Raw genomic sequence first — 11,329 nt, forward strand, 5'->3', positions numbered from 1 at the left:
TAGGAAGGATTGCAAGAGTACCCCACCCCACACCCAGTTTGCCGGAATGCAGCCGTTCGCCAGTACCAAGATTCTGACTGCATTGTAGTGTACATTATAAGTGTCACCTGCATCTGCCGTGTCCCCTGGGCGGTGATACTCCACTTCCATGTAAAATATTAAATTGAAGTTGACGTACGGTGGGTTCATATTGTATTTCTGTGCCTGTGCTGATGAGTTTTAAAGTTTTCCTGAGTTTTAGTTATTTGTTTATTAGATCTTCTAGTTAGTGCTATAATTTTATTTATTTATTAACAAATTGAAATTACTAAATGAAATATTATATATTTAAATTATCTTAAATTACAAGCCCGCGCAAGCAATGCATTCACGATTATGCATTACTGAACATACGTACTATTGAGTCACTTACAATCTTTATTCAATTATTTTTTTAAAAAATAAATTATATTTAACATCTATGAGATTTGACAAAGAGTGTTGGCACTCTTGAAATTTGAGAAATATTCATTTGACTTTACAACTCTAATTATCTAACTCTAAATGTATCAAATTAGCTTCCTATCATAAATTATAACGATTCAAAACAAATTAAGTAACTTAGCCTCTTAAAGCGTCAAATCAGTGAAATAATTTGTACAACAAAATCGTATCTTACCAAATCCCCGAGTATATGATTTGTGCCCTCATTCTTAGATGTAGATTTAATTTCAAAATAGAATATATCATTATTAAAAGTTATGTTTCATTTATGACGATGATTATAAATGTTACTTAACAAATTTTTGAAATTCAATTTTTTTTTTGAAAATCACGATTTGAGTTGCCACCACATACTGCCATATATCTTCCCAATAAAATATATTATTAAAAATTATGCTCTATTTATGATAAAGATTGTAAATGATATTTAACCATTTGTTATTCTAAACTTCACATTCAATTACCTTCAAAATCTTTTTCTATTTGGCATGATCTAAATAAACATTTGTGAAAAAACTTCTAAAAATCACAATTTGAGTAATTACCTTATATTGCCATATATATATAAATAAGCCTGATCTAGTATATTATGCCAGTTACTATATATTGTCATATATTTTCTATTTATGATAAAAATTGTAAATACTATTTAACTATTTGTTATTTGAACTCCATATTTAGTTATCATGTATCTTCAAAATCTTTAAGAGGAAGACTACTTCTCTCTAAATACTCGAAGACGGTTTAGAATTGCTGTAGACTTTTGGGGGGTTTCAAGTACTACAATTAGATATACAGCCACCTATAAACAAATCTAAATGGTACCCATTTTAATTAATTCCTTCGAAACCGTCATTTATAACATTAGCATGGTATGCAAACAAATCTAAATGGTACCCATTTTAATTAATTCCTTCGAACCGGGTCATTTATAACGTTAGCAGACTAGCTAAATGGCAAAAAAGATTAATCTTGCTAGGCTATGATAATTATTGGGTTATCAATTACGTTCGTCTCTCTCTTTGTCTCAGCTACTGCTTCAATTGGGTCCCATCGAAATCTGTGAAAATGTTGATGGTGAAGAAGATCCAAGCATTTCATAATAGATTTCGCCGCCTACTTGATGGAAGGCGCCTCCTCCCGACGATGGAATTAATAAGCTCCGATGACAACTACAAATTGCACGGAGCATGTCTTGACCCAGAAACAAAATTGATAACCTTGAACAAGACCCCTTTATTGCAAGATATTAAAAAGAAATCTCAAGCAAAATCCTTTTATTCTTTTCTGAGATAAATACACTACTTGCATTTTCTTTTTTTGCATTGTTCCAAAAACATAGCAAAATACACCCACACAAAGAGAAAACCACAAATAAGTGAAAACATACTTTTTTATTATTATTATTATTTTAAAATTTTTGAACTTACACATAACTAATTCGGTGATCTTCCCCTCTTATTTACCCTTATATGAATCTAGATGCAATCATAATTTACACTCAAAGTAAACGTTCAAAAAGCAACTATTCTCCCCTTTACGTCACGTAGCTAAGACCCCTGAAAGGACAACAAAATATGTCAAGACCTCATCTCCACAAGAATTCAAACCTCTAATACTCTTTTAACCTTCTCATATTTTACCATTACAACATAACTGATGATACTGGACCGATCACCGAAATCTACCTTGAAGCAAGTACCTGCAAGGGCGGGGCTTTAATCCCCCGAAAGGACTCCGACACTCAAGTCAGTAGAAGAAAATATCCAAAATGAAAAGTCACTAAGTAGTCAAATACACATACTTGTAAAAGTTAATCTCTATTTTAATATGACGTAAAGCTTACTCTGAAGAGATATAATAACTTCTGAAAAAGACGCTAGAGATTATCTCGATTGTCCGAGTCAATCTCGTTCAAAATTAAATATGGAATGAAAATCAAGAGAACACGTGACGTTTCGTGAGACAAGCACATGACGACACCAAACTGGTAATATCCAAGAGTAATATAATAAATTTGCCCTTAGTAAAACATCCGCTCACCAATAACCATAGATTAGCCTACTATTTAATGTTTTTTCTATTATACTTTTGCAATGACGTTTTTAATTATTGGGGCCGACTATAAGACGTTTACATTTGTTGTAGACGACACAGTAAAGAATGCACTTAATTGGTGACATTAATCGACAATTAATTAAATAAAATTTTACTTGAATATATATGTTTTATTTATCCAAATTTGAGACAGCCACTTTTCATATATATATGTTTCTTCTTCACCCCTACTTAAAACGCAAGCATGAATTAAGCGAACTTTTCTATCGTTGCATTGCATCTGACCATGCACAGCAAAATATATTAACTAGCAACAATAATCTTTTACTGTTTCTATTACTACGTATTATTGTAAAACTAGAATTTTACAATCTTTAAACAACGTGAATATGTTAGAAAATATCAATGACAAATGAATGTTGCATCTAGAAGAATTTTCTATCAAATTCATGAACAAGAAGTCCAGACCAAGCCAGCTCAACCAAATTGAGAGTTTAGGTGAAAAAAATTTGTCGAGACCTTTTCAAATATATTATTTTTTTTATAAAATAAAAAATACTACACCACCTTACAAAAAAATTCCATTATTTTATTAAATTAAAATTTAATTCTATATGATAATTTATTAACAATAATAAATTTTAATTAAAATATAATATTTTAAATAAATAAAGTCAAACATCCTATTATAATAAATAAAAAAATAAAATTAATTTTCCTGAAACTTGAAAACATAGTTCAAATCGAGTAAAAAATTATACCTCCCTAATTCTTACATTAAACTGATAACATTAAAAATAAAGTTTACAAGCAAATTATAATTCCACAAACATACGTTAAATTATATTTAATTTTATATAAAATTAATTTTTTTTATTTTTTAAGATACAAAATTATTTATTAAATATCCATAATTAAATCAATCATGTTTAATAAATACGATAACTAATCCATTCAATCTTTCTTGTACCATAATTAACCTTAAATATGATTTTATTAACTTCAATTTTAAAAAATTTCTTTTTCAAAAACTACTGAAACTAAAATTATAAAAAATATTATATAAACAATATATATATTCAAAATAAAATCGACTCTTTTAATGTATTAAAAAATTTCTAACGGACTATTTCTTTTTCCTCCAAAAAATTTCTCTAAACATTCTTAATTCTAAAAAATGAATCTAAACTATCTATATCAGAAAGTTCATCAAATCTAAAAATATTTTCAAGATTCAAACACTACACTATTAAAACATCTTCTTCCATTGATTTTAATTTCTCAAAATTGCATAAAAATCTAAATTTTTTTTCATATATTCCAAATTGCTTAAACCTATTTTGAAATAAAAATAATAATTTGATCAATCATGTATATAAAATAAACTCTAAATGATTCAACGAATTGTATTTTATCATCAACGTTTTTATCAAATTATTTTTCTTACAAATCACACATTTTTCACATAATATCGATTCTACTTCCATTTTATTTTTAAGTTTTTTGACAAAAACCATACAAGATTGAAATTCGTTCTCCCTATACAAGTTTTCAAAAAAAAAAAAAATCTTTTAATTGATCTATAACGATATCAATATGCATTTTGAATGCTCTTAATAACTAAATTAATTGTGCACAAAATATCATACCAGCTAGTTACACCCAACAAAAATTCAAAATTCTCTAATGCATACATTGCAAGACATTTAACTTCACTGTTTATTTTAACATCATCACTACTTTATGGTAATTCAAACAAAACATCTCGTATTATTAGAACTTAAAATCTAATTGCCTAAACACTTTCAATACAACTTTCCCAACAAATTTGTGACAATGATTTAATCATTAAATTAAATGTTATCTTTTAATATTTTTCATTTTTTCGTTGAAAAAGAAAATAATAAATACATGCGTTATTAAATTTCAAAAAAAGATGCAACTAAAGAGGTGACAACATAAAAAAAAAAATACTAAATTAAGACTATAACAATCACATAGTATATATAATGTTCTAGAATTTATCTTCAATAGTCTTTTTTGCACACCTTATTGCTTTCCCCTCATATTAGACCCGTTATCATATCCTTGTCCTCTTATATCATTAATATCGAGATTCAAATTTTTAATTTCTCTTATAAGTTCACTAAAGAAGCATTTTCTAGAAGTGCCATCCACTTTTAAAAATTCGACAAAATATTATTTAATTACTATTAGAATATCCACATACCTTAATATGAAAGACATTTGTTCTTGATAACTTAAATTTTAAATACAATCAAGTATAGTATAAAAATATTTTGACTCTTTAATTTTCTTCAAAATCATACTCTTGACTTTGTGCTAACATCTATATCAATTCATTTTGAATATTATGTCCCAGATAATGATTATGAATTTTACCATTTTAAATATGTCAGACATGTTCTAATCCTGAATCAAATTCATCTGTCATTTTAACACGATATAAAAAAAAAAAAATCATTATTCACATGATAGATTTTTTCATTAATTTCATGAAATGCCAAATTATTTTTAGGTAGAGCTTTTACCATAGCAATAATTCTTTTTAAATATTTCTCTAATGTTGTTATTCTCTACTAATTCTTACTTGCACATCCCTATCAATTTATTTACTCTTAAATGATTAAACTATCGATATCTGAATCCAGATGGACACCATTCCTATTTGATCATAACTATAAATAATTAAATATTATACTTTAAAGTGAAGAAGTTAAAACTACTTCAATTTTTCTTTATTTATTCATAACGTTTTGTTCTACCGCTACAAGACTTACATTCTTTGAGATTCATAGCATGAATTATGTCATCATCTCCACGATCTTCATCGTCTCTAATTAAATTCCTCCGTTGTCTTCCCCCCTCCCCTTCCACCCTCGTGTTTATGATTTTTAACTCAATTTTTGAAAAATTTTTGCTCAATCCCTATTTTTTGATAAAATTTATTGATCCTTTCTCTCTTTTTGGTGTTTGACATCCATACTATTTAACGTATTCCTCTATTTTCATGTCCTGCTCTTTTGTAAATTTAGTTTAGTGTCTCCTCGTCGTTGCTTTTAAAAGATTTCTTAAAAAATAAATTACACTCATCTACAACAAAACTGACATTGCTGACTATTAAAGTAAAAATAAGAATAACAGTACGTACATTATATTTTTTAACAAGTATTCACACAAACAAATATTAACTATCTACCTTTATTGTTCTTCACCCACATCTTGTAGGCTTCGGGATCAACTCCAATCTTTTCGCAAAATCATTTTGACTGTTTAATTTCTTTTTTTTGTTCGTCAGCTATCCTATTGGGCGAACTCTTCTATTTTCTCATGTTATTTCGCAATAAACATTATTTTTTGTCTCATCGCCATTAATTCGTTAGACTCCAACAACGCCACCATTGCCAATGAAAGTGGTTGAGATGATGGTGAAAGAGGTGGAAAAGATGAGAGTTGATGGTGATGATAGTGACAACGAAAAAGATAAAAATGGTGGTGATAGTGACAGTTTTCACCGGTCGAAAGACCTGCCTTCTCACCTACCCCTTTTGGCCACCACCACCGCCACAATTATCAACATCACCACTAGCTCTTACACTATCAACTATTATGTTGCCATTATCACCACTAGCCCCTTTGTCACCAATTTTTGCAATACCAACTCTGTTGCCATTATCACCACCAACCCTTATATTTCCAGCTCTTCTGTCGCCACTATCACCACCAGCTCTTCCACTACCATCTTCTCCACTGCCACTATTACCTTCACCTTTATCTTCTATGCCATCACTATCACCACCACCATCTCCATTTTCTCCGCCTCCACCTCTTCTTTTACCACCACCATCTCAACCACCTCATTCACTAGAGATGGCGACAGCGTCAGAGTCTAGCAGATTAACAGGAAAGAAATAGAAAACGATGTTTACTGCGAAACAATAAGAGAAAATGGAAGAGTTCGCCCAACATGATAGCTGGCGAACAAGAAAAAGAAAGTAAACAGTCATAGAAAGATTATGCAAAGAGATTAGAGTTGCCTCGAAGCAATATGGGTGAAAGACAATAAAGGTAGCTAGTTAATATTTATTTGTGTGAATGCTTACTGAATATTATGTACATACTATTATTCTTGTTTTTATCTCAATAGTCAGCAATATTAATTTTGTTATAGATGAGTATAATTTATTTAATTATTTATTTTTTGACAAATCTTTTAGGAGTAGCAATGTGGGAACACTAGACTAAATTTACAGAGGAACAGCGCATGAAAATAGGGAAATATGCTCAACAGTATGAATGGCAAGCACAAAAAAGAAAGAGAAATGATTAATAAATTTTATCAAAAAACAAGGATTGAGCAAAAAAATTCAAAAATTGGGTCAAAAATCACAAACATGTGGAGAGAAAGTGGGGGGAGAGGAGACGATTGAGGAATTTAATTAGAGACAGTAAAAATCGTAAAGACGATGGCAAAATTCATGGTCTAAATCTCAAAAAATGCAAATCTTATAACACCAGAATAAAACATTAAGAATAAACAGAGAAAGATTAAAATATTTTCATATTAACTACACTCTGTATCATTACTTTAAATTAAAATATTTAATAATTTATAATTATGATCAAATAAGAATGGTATCCCTTTAGATTCAGAATCGACTCAACTATAAAACAAGTTAGGCAGTTGATTAAGACCCCCAATTTTGGAAGGCCCCTAATTTTAAAATTTTATAATTTATATATATTTTTATTATGTAATAACAAATATTTTATTAAACCCACTTTTTAGTTGTTCATCACAGTTCCCATTCTCTGCCCAACTTTTTGTCGTTGCTTTCACAATTTTTAATTCTCATATTTTCTCATCAAAGCCACTTTTCACTTTCCCTCATCTCTCTCTCTCTCTCTCTCTCTCTCTCTCTCATACTCTCACTTCCCTTTCTTTCCCTTTCAGTCTTTCTTTTGCGCGCTTAAGCACTCAACAACATCTATGATTCTTTGTTCTATAACTTCTGTTCTTCTCGCGCTCAGCTCCTCTGTCTCTCTCTCTCTCTCTCTATCGATTAGTCACTATGACTGCTGGGCCAACTGTCGAAGGCCACTTCTGTTCTTCTCGCTCGCTTTAACCTTCAAGTTTCACTGCTTTAGGCTTTAGCAACAACAATTAGAATCTTAGATGTACACTACAAAGCAGCTAGACTGCTACTTGACTATTTGTTTCTTTCCATATCATTAACCTCGCAGGCTGATGCAATGCATACTTTCAGGCAATAGTAATTGGGCAAGCATACATTTATACATTGTATCCACTGTTAAGTTGGCTAAAGAATGCTTGAATCAAATGAACTATTTACTCCTTCCTTATATCACTTTCTATTTTCATTTTCTACTCCTCGCATATCTAACAGAATCTTCCACCACCAAAACCATTAAGTGCCTTGGTTAAATACTAAAATTGCTGAGAACTAAATCACAACCAAAACAGCAAGTACAATTCCACATAGGCATTTACAGGTAAGGGAGAGCAGAAGAAGTTCGGTTAAACCGAACTAACCAAACAAAATCGACTAAACTTGTCAGTTGGGTTAGGTTATTTTCTTCTAATGATTCGGTTCGGTCATCTTTTTTGAGAAGTTTAGTTTTTGATTTAATTTTTTTATTTGAAATAACCAAACTAATCAAACCGACCAAACAGACATGGTTTTGGGTGGGTGCAGTATAAAACAAATGCACACAGAAATGACAGAAAGTTAAACAGAATGGCGAAAAAGCGGAAGGACCTAACCCGCCTTAGCCTTCGACCCTTTCCCTTCCCCTTCGTCTCCAACTCTCCGGCGACCCCTCGCTCCCTCCGCCGCCGACGCCGGCACCAACAAACCCCACATCTCCGGGGTTAGAAAAAAGAAAGGACCGATGGTATAAGACACAAACCTTATATCAGAGAAACAACAAGCTGACAAACCCCAGATCTCTTTATCAGCACGTATATATAAACATTAAGATAGCAATATCGCGACTGACTAGAGGGAAGCACAAGAAATTTACCTCGACTTTGGAGAGTTTCCCTTCGTCCAATACTTTGAAAAGGGCCAACCCCGCTGGGGTTTCGAATAACACAAGCATCTTGAAATCAACAGAACACACCTGAAACAAACTTGTATTCTGAATCACCCAGTCGAGCACAAAATCATTACTTAAATCACTCCCCTACCCCATCATAACACTGATCATACGATGCAAAGTCCAGATCAAACACTCCGGGGTTAAAATCAACAGAAAGAAATCGTGTCTTTTTGAACCTAACCAGTGTGTCTAAATATAGATATACATGCATGTATACATGGAGATAGAGAAAGAGATTACGGTTCGGGAGATGAGAGCATTCTTTAAAGTAAAAGAAGGCTACAAAGAAGATTCAGTGAAAAAACCCTAAAGATTGCTTACCTCGTTCGTCGCTGAGGGAGAGACCGAGAGAAGAGTGAGAGTGAGACTGAGGGGGGTCTAGGGTTTATGAAACGAGAGGGTTGGATTATAAGGCTTTATAATTACAAGATTCGCCTCTCTATTTTGAAAAATTCTATTGAATCCCCCTATTGTTAACTTATTTTTTAACCAAGAAATGTTCTTCATTTCTATATTTTGCCCACTACAATTTAATTGGATTAGTTTTGGCCATGATTGAGATTTAGGTAGGAATTTATTTATGTCCCAAACTAATTTAGTTGTGGAAAGTGTTATTCTCAGTCTTCTATCTCTGAAGATGTAAAAATTTTCGAGGATGCGTTTGATTACAAGGGTAAAATTTAAGTGGAAAGAAAATGAATTCTAAGGAATTGAATTGCAGAAAAAATAAATTCTTAAAAATTAAAAGTTTAAACTGTTTGATTTGTATAATTTTTTACTTAAAAAATGATATTATTTTCCATCTTTTGGTGTTTAATTAGTAATATTTTTCATAAATTTTGGTCATTTTTTTGGTATTTCATGTTTAATAAGTATTATTTTTTTATAAAAAATAACGTATTTTTTGTGAAATTCAATGGTAAAAATGTATTAAAAAATATTAAATCTTATACCAAAAAAATAAAATAATAACATATTTTAAATTAATTAAATTATTTTCTCAAAGAAATAAAAAATAACAAAATTAAAATTGTTTTTCTTGAACCAAACAGTCAAGAAAAGCAAGAAAATTGCCAAGTTGCTGTGTGGAAAAATTGACCATTAGTGGGAAAATGAATTTCCTAAAAAAAATTGGCTATCAAATAATGTATAAGATGAAAATTGGGTAAAAAAATTACCTTTTTCTTGAAAAATGTTGGCTATCAAACAGGGCCTAACATTTTATACAATATTGACAAATGCACTCAAATATTTAAAGTGCAGAAAACCAATTTCAAATTCAAAAAAATTTGAAAATATATGTTAAAAAATAGATAAAAAAATTTAATCGTATTTTTCAAAATCTCAAAATTAATAAAAATGAAAATATTGAAAATCCAATTCTGCATTTTGTGATTAAACAATTTATTTAGCTGATTTTAGATTTTCTAGGAAAAGGCAGATTATCCATCGGACAGAAAAGTGGGGACAGGGCGGCCTGGCCATATTATCTGATCGCTGCTGCTACGCTGTCCGGTTGCACTTTTTACCTGGATAGGCACCGGCGGGTTGTCTGCAAATCAGGCCACTGACAGGGAGGCTGCCGCCCTGCTGTGGCGGGGCAGGTGGTGGCGTAGGGTGGGGGCTGTGGAGCACCAACCAGCAGAGCAAGCTTGTAGGATGGGCACAGCCAGAGTCTGATCACTAGGCCTCTCAACATATCCAACCCAATCCAATCTCAGTTTAGATGATCTGGTGGGGGCCACCGAATCGTCGCGATAATGAGAGCTCCTCCTCCTGCCAACGCCGGCCAGCGGGCTGGCTGTCTGCTCCCATCTTCTTCAGTTCCTCTTCCTCCTTCGCTGGAACTTTCACTTCTGTTGCTCTGTTTGACCCTCTCTCTCTCTCTCTCATCATATTCGTATCGAGGAAAAATCAATGCGACGTTGCCACAAATCAAACTATTTGGATAAATTATATTATTAATTTTTAAATTTTATATATTATAACAAATTATTTTAAGATTCATCCAAATTCTGGGAGTTGGAGTCGAGGCTTCCGTCGGAGAATTAAATAAGAGCTTATCCATCTAAATCCTGAGCATGAACTGTGCATGATTGAGATTTACAAATTGCAACGATAAAAAGTAGTGAACCCTTTTTTTCCATTCTGCAATGTAATGGCACGTATGTCTTTTTATATTTAATTTAAAAAAAATATTTAACTATGAAATATATCTTAAAAATTAATTTACATTTTTAGAAAAATATATACACATATATATAAATTGAATTAAGTAAGTTTTTATTTAATTGTAAAAATAATATCTTATAGCAACTACATAACAAATATTATAATTACAAGAAAATTAAAAATAAAATTATAATGATAATACTGATTAAAAATATTAAAAAAACTAATATTTATTATAATTCATTCCATGAAACTTTTCATTTATTTTATTTATATGGCACATAAAAGACTACTTAATCACTTTTATGGGATCATCCTTCCCACCTCTCTCTCTCTCTCTCTCTATATATATATATATAAATATATATATATTTTATATAACATATTTAATTTATAATATTTGAATATATTTATTAATTAATAAAATCTTTTAAAATATTAATATATTAAAAACAGATATGTTAAATGGAAG

General features: G+C 30.8%; 1 long non-coding RNA gene across 1 annotated transcript; it reads right to left on the reverse strand.

The window, feature by feature from the left end:
- Window positions 1–1,503: 1,503 nt before the first annotated feature.
- On the reverse strand, window positions 1,504–9,140 carry LOC127793148 (uncharacterized). The gene is made up of 3 exons (XR_008021274.1): window positions 9,007–9,140; window positions 8,608–8,706; window positions 1,504–8,515 (listed from the first exon to the last, which is right to left on the reverse strand). It is a non-coding gene; the product is annotated as an uncharacterized LOC127793148 (long non-coding RNA).
- Between the last annotated feature and the right edge of the window lie 2,189 nt (window positions 9,141–11,329).

Source organism: Diospyros lotus, unplaced genomic scaffold, assembly GCF_014633365.1.
Source record: "Diospyros lotus cultivar Yz01 unplaced genomic scaffold, ASM1463336v1 superscaf1, whole genome shotgun sequence".
Taxonomy (NCBI): Eukaryota; Viridiplantae; Streptophyta; class Magnoliopsida; order Ericales; family Ebenaceae; genus Diospyros; species Diospyros lotus.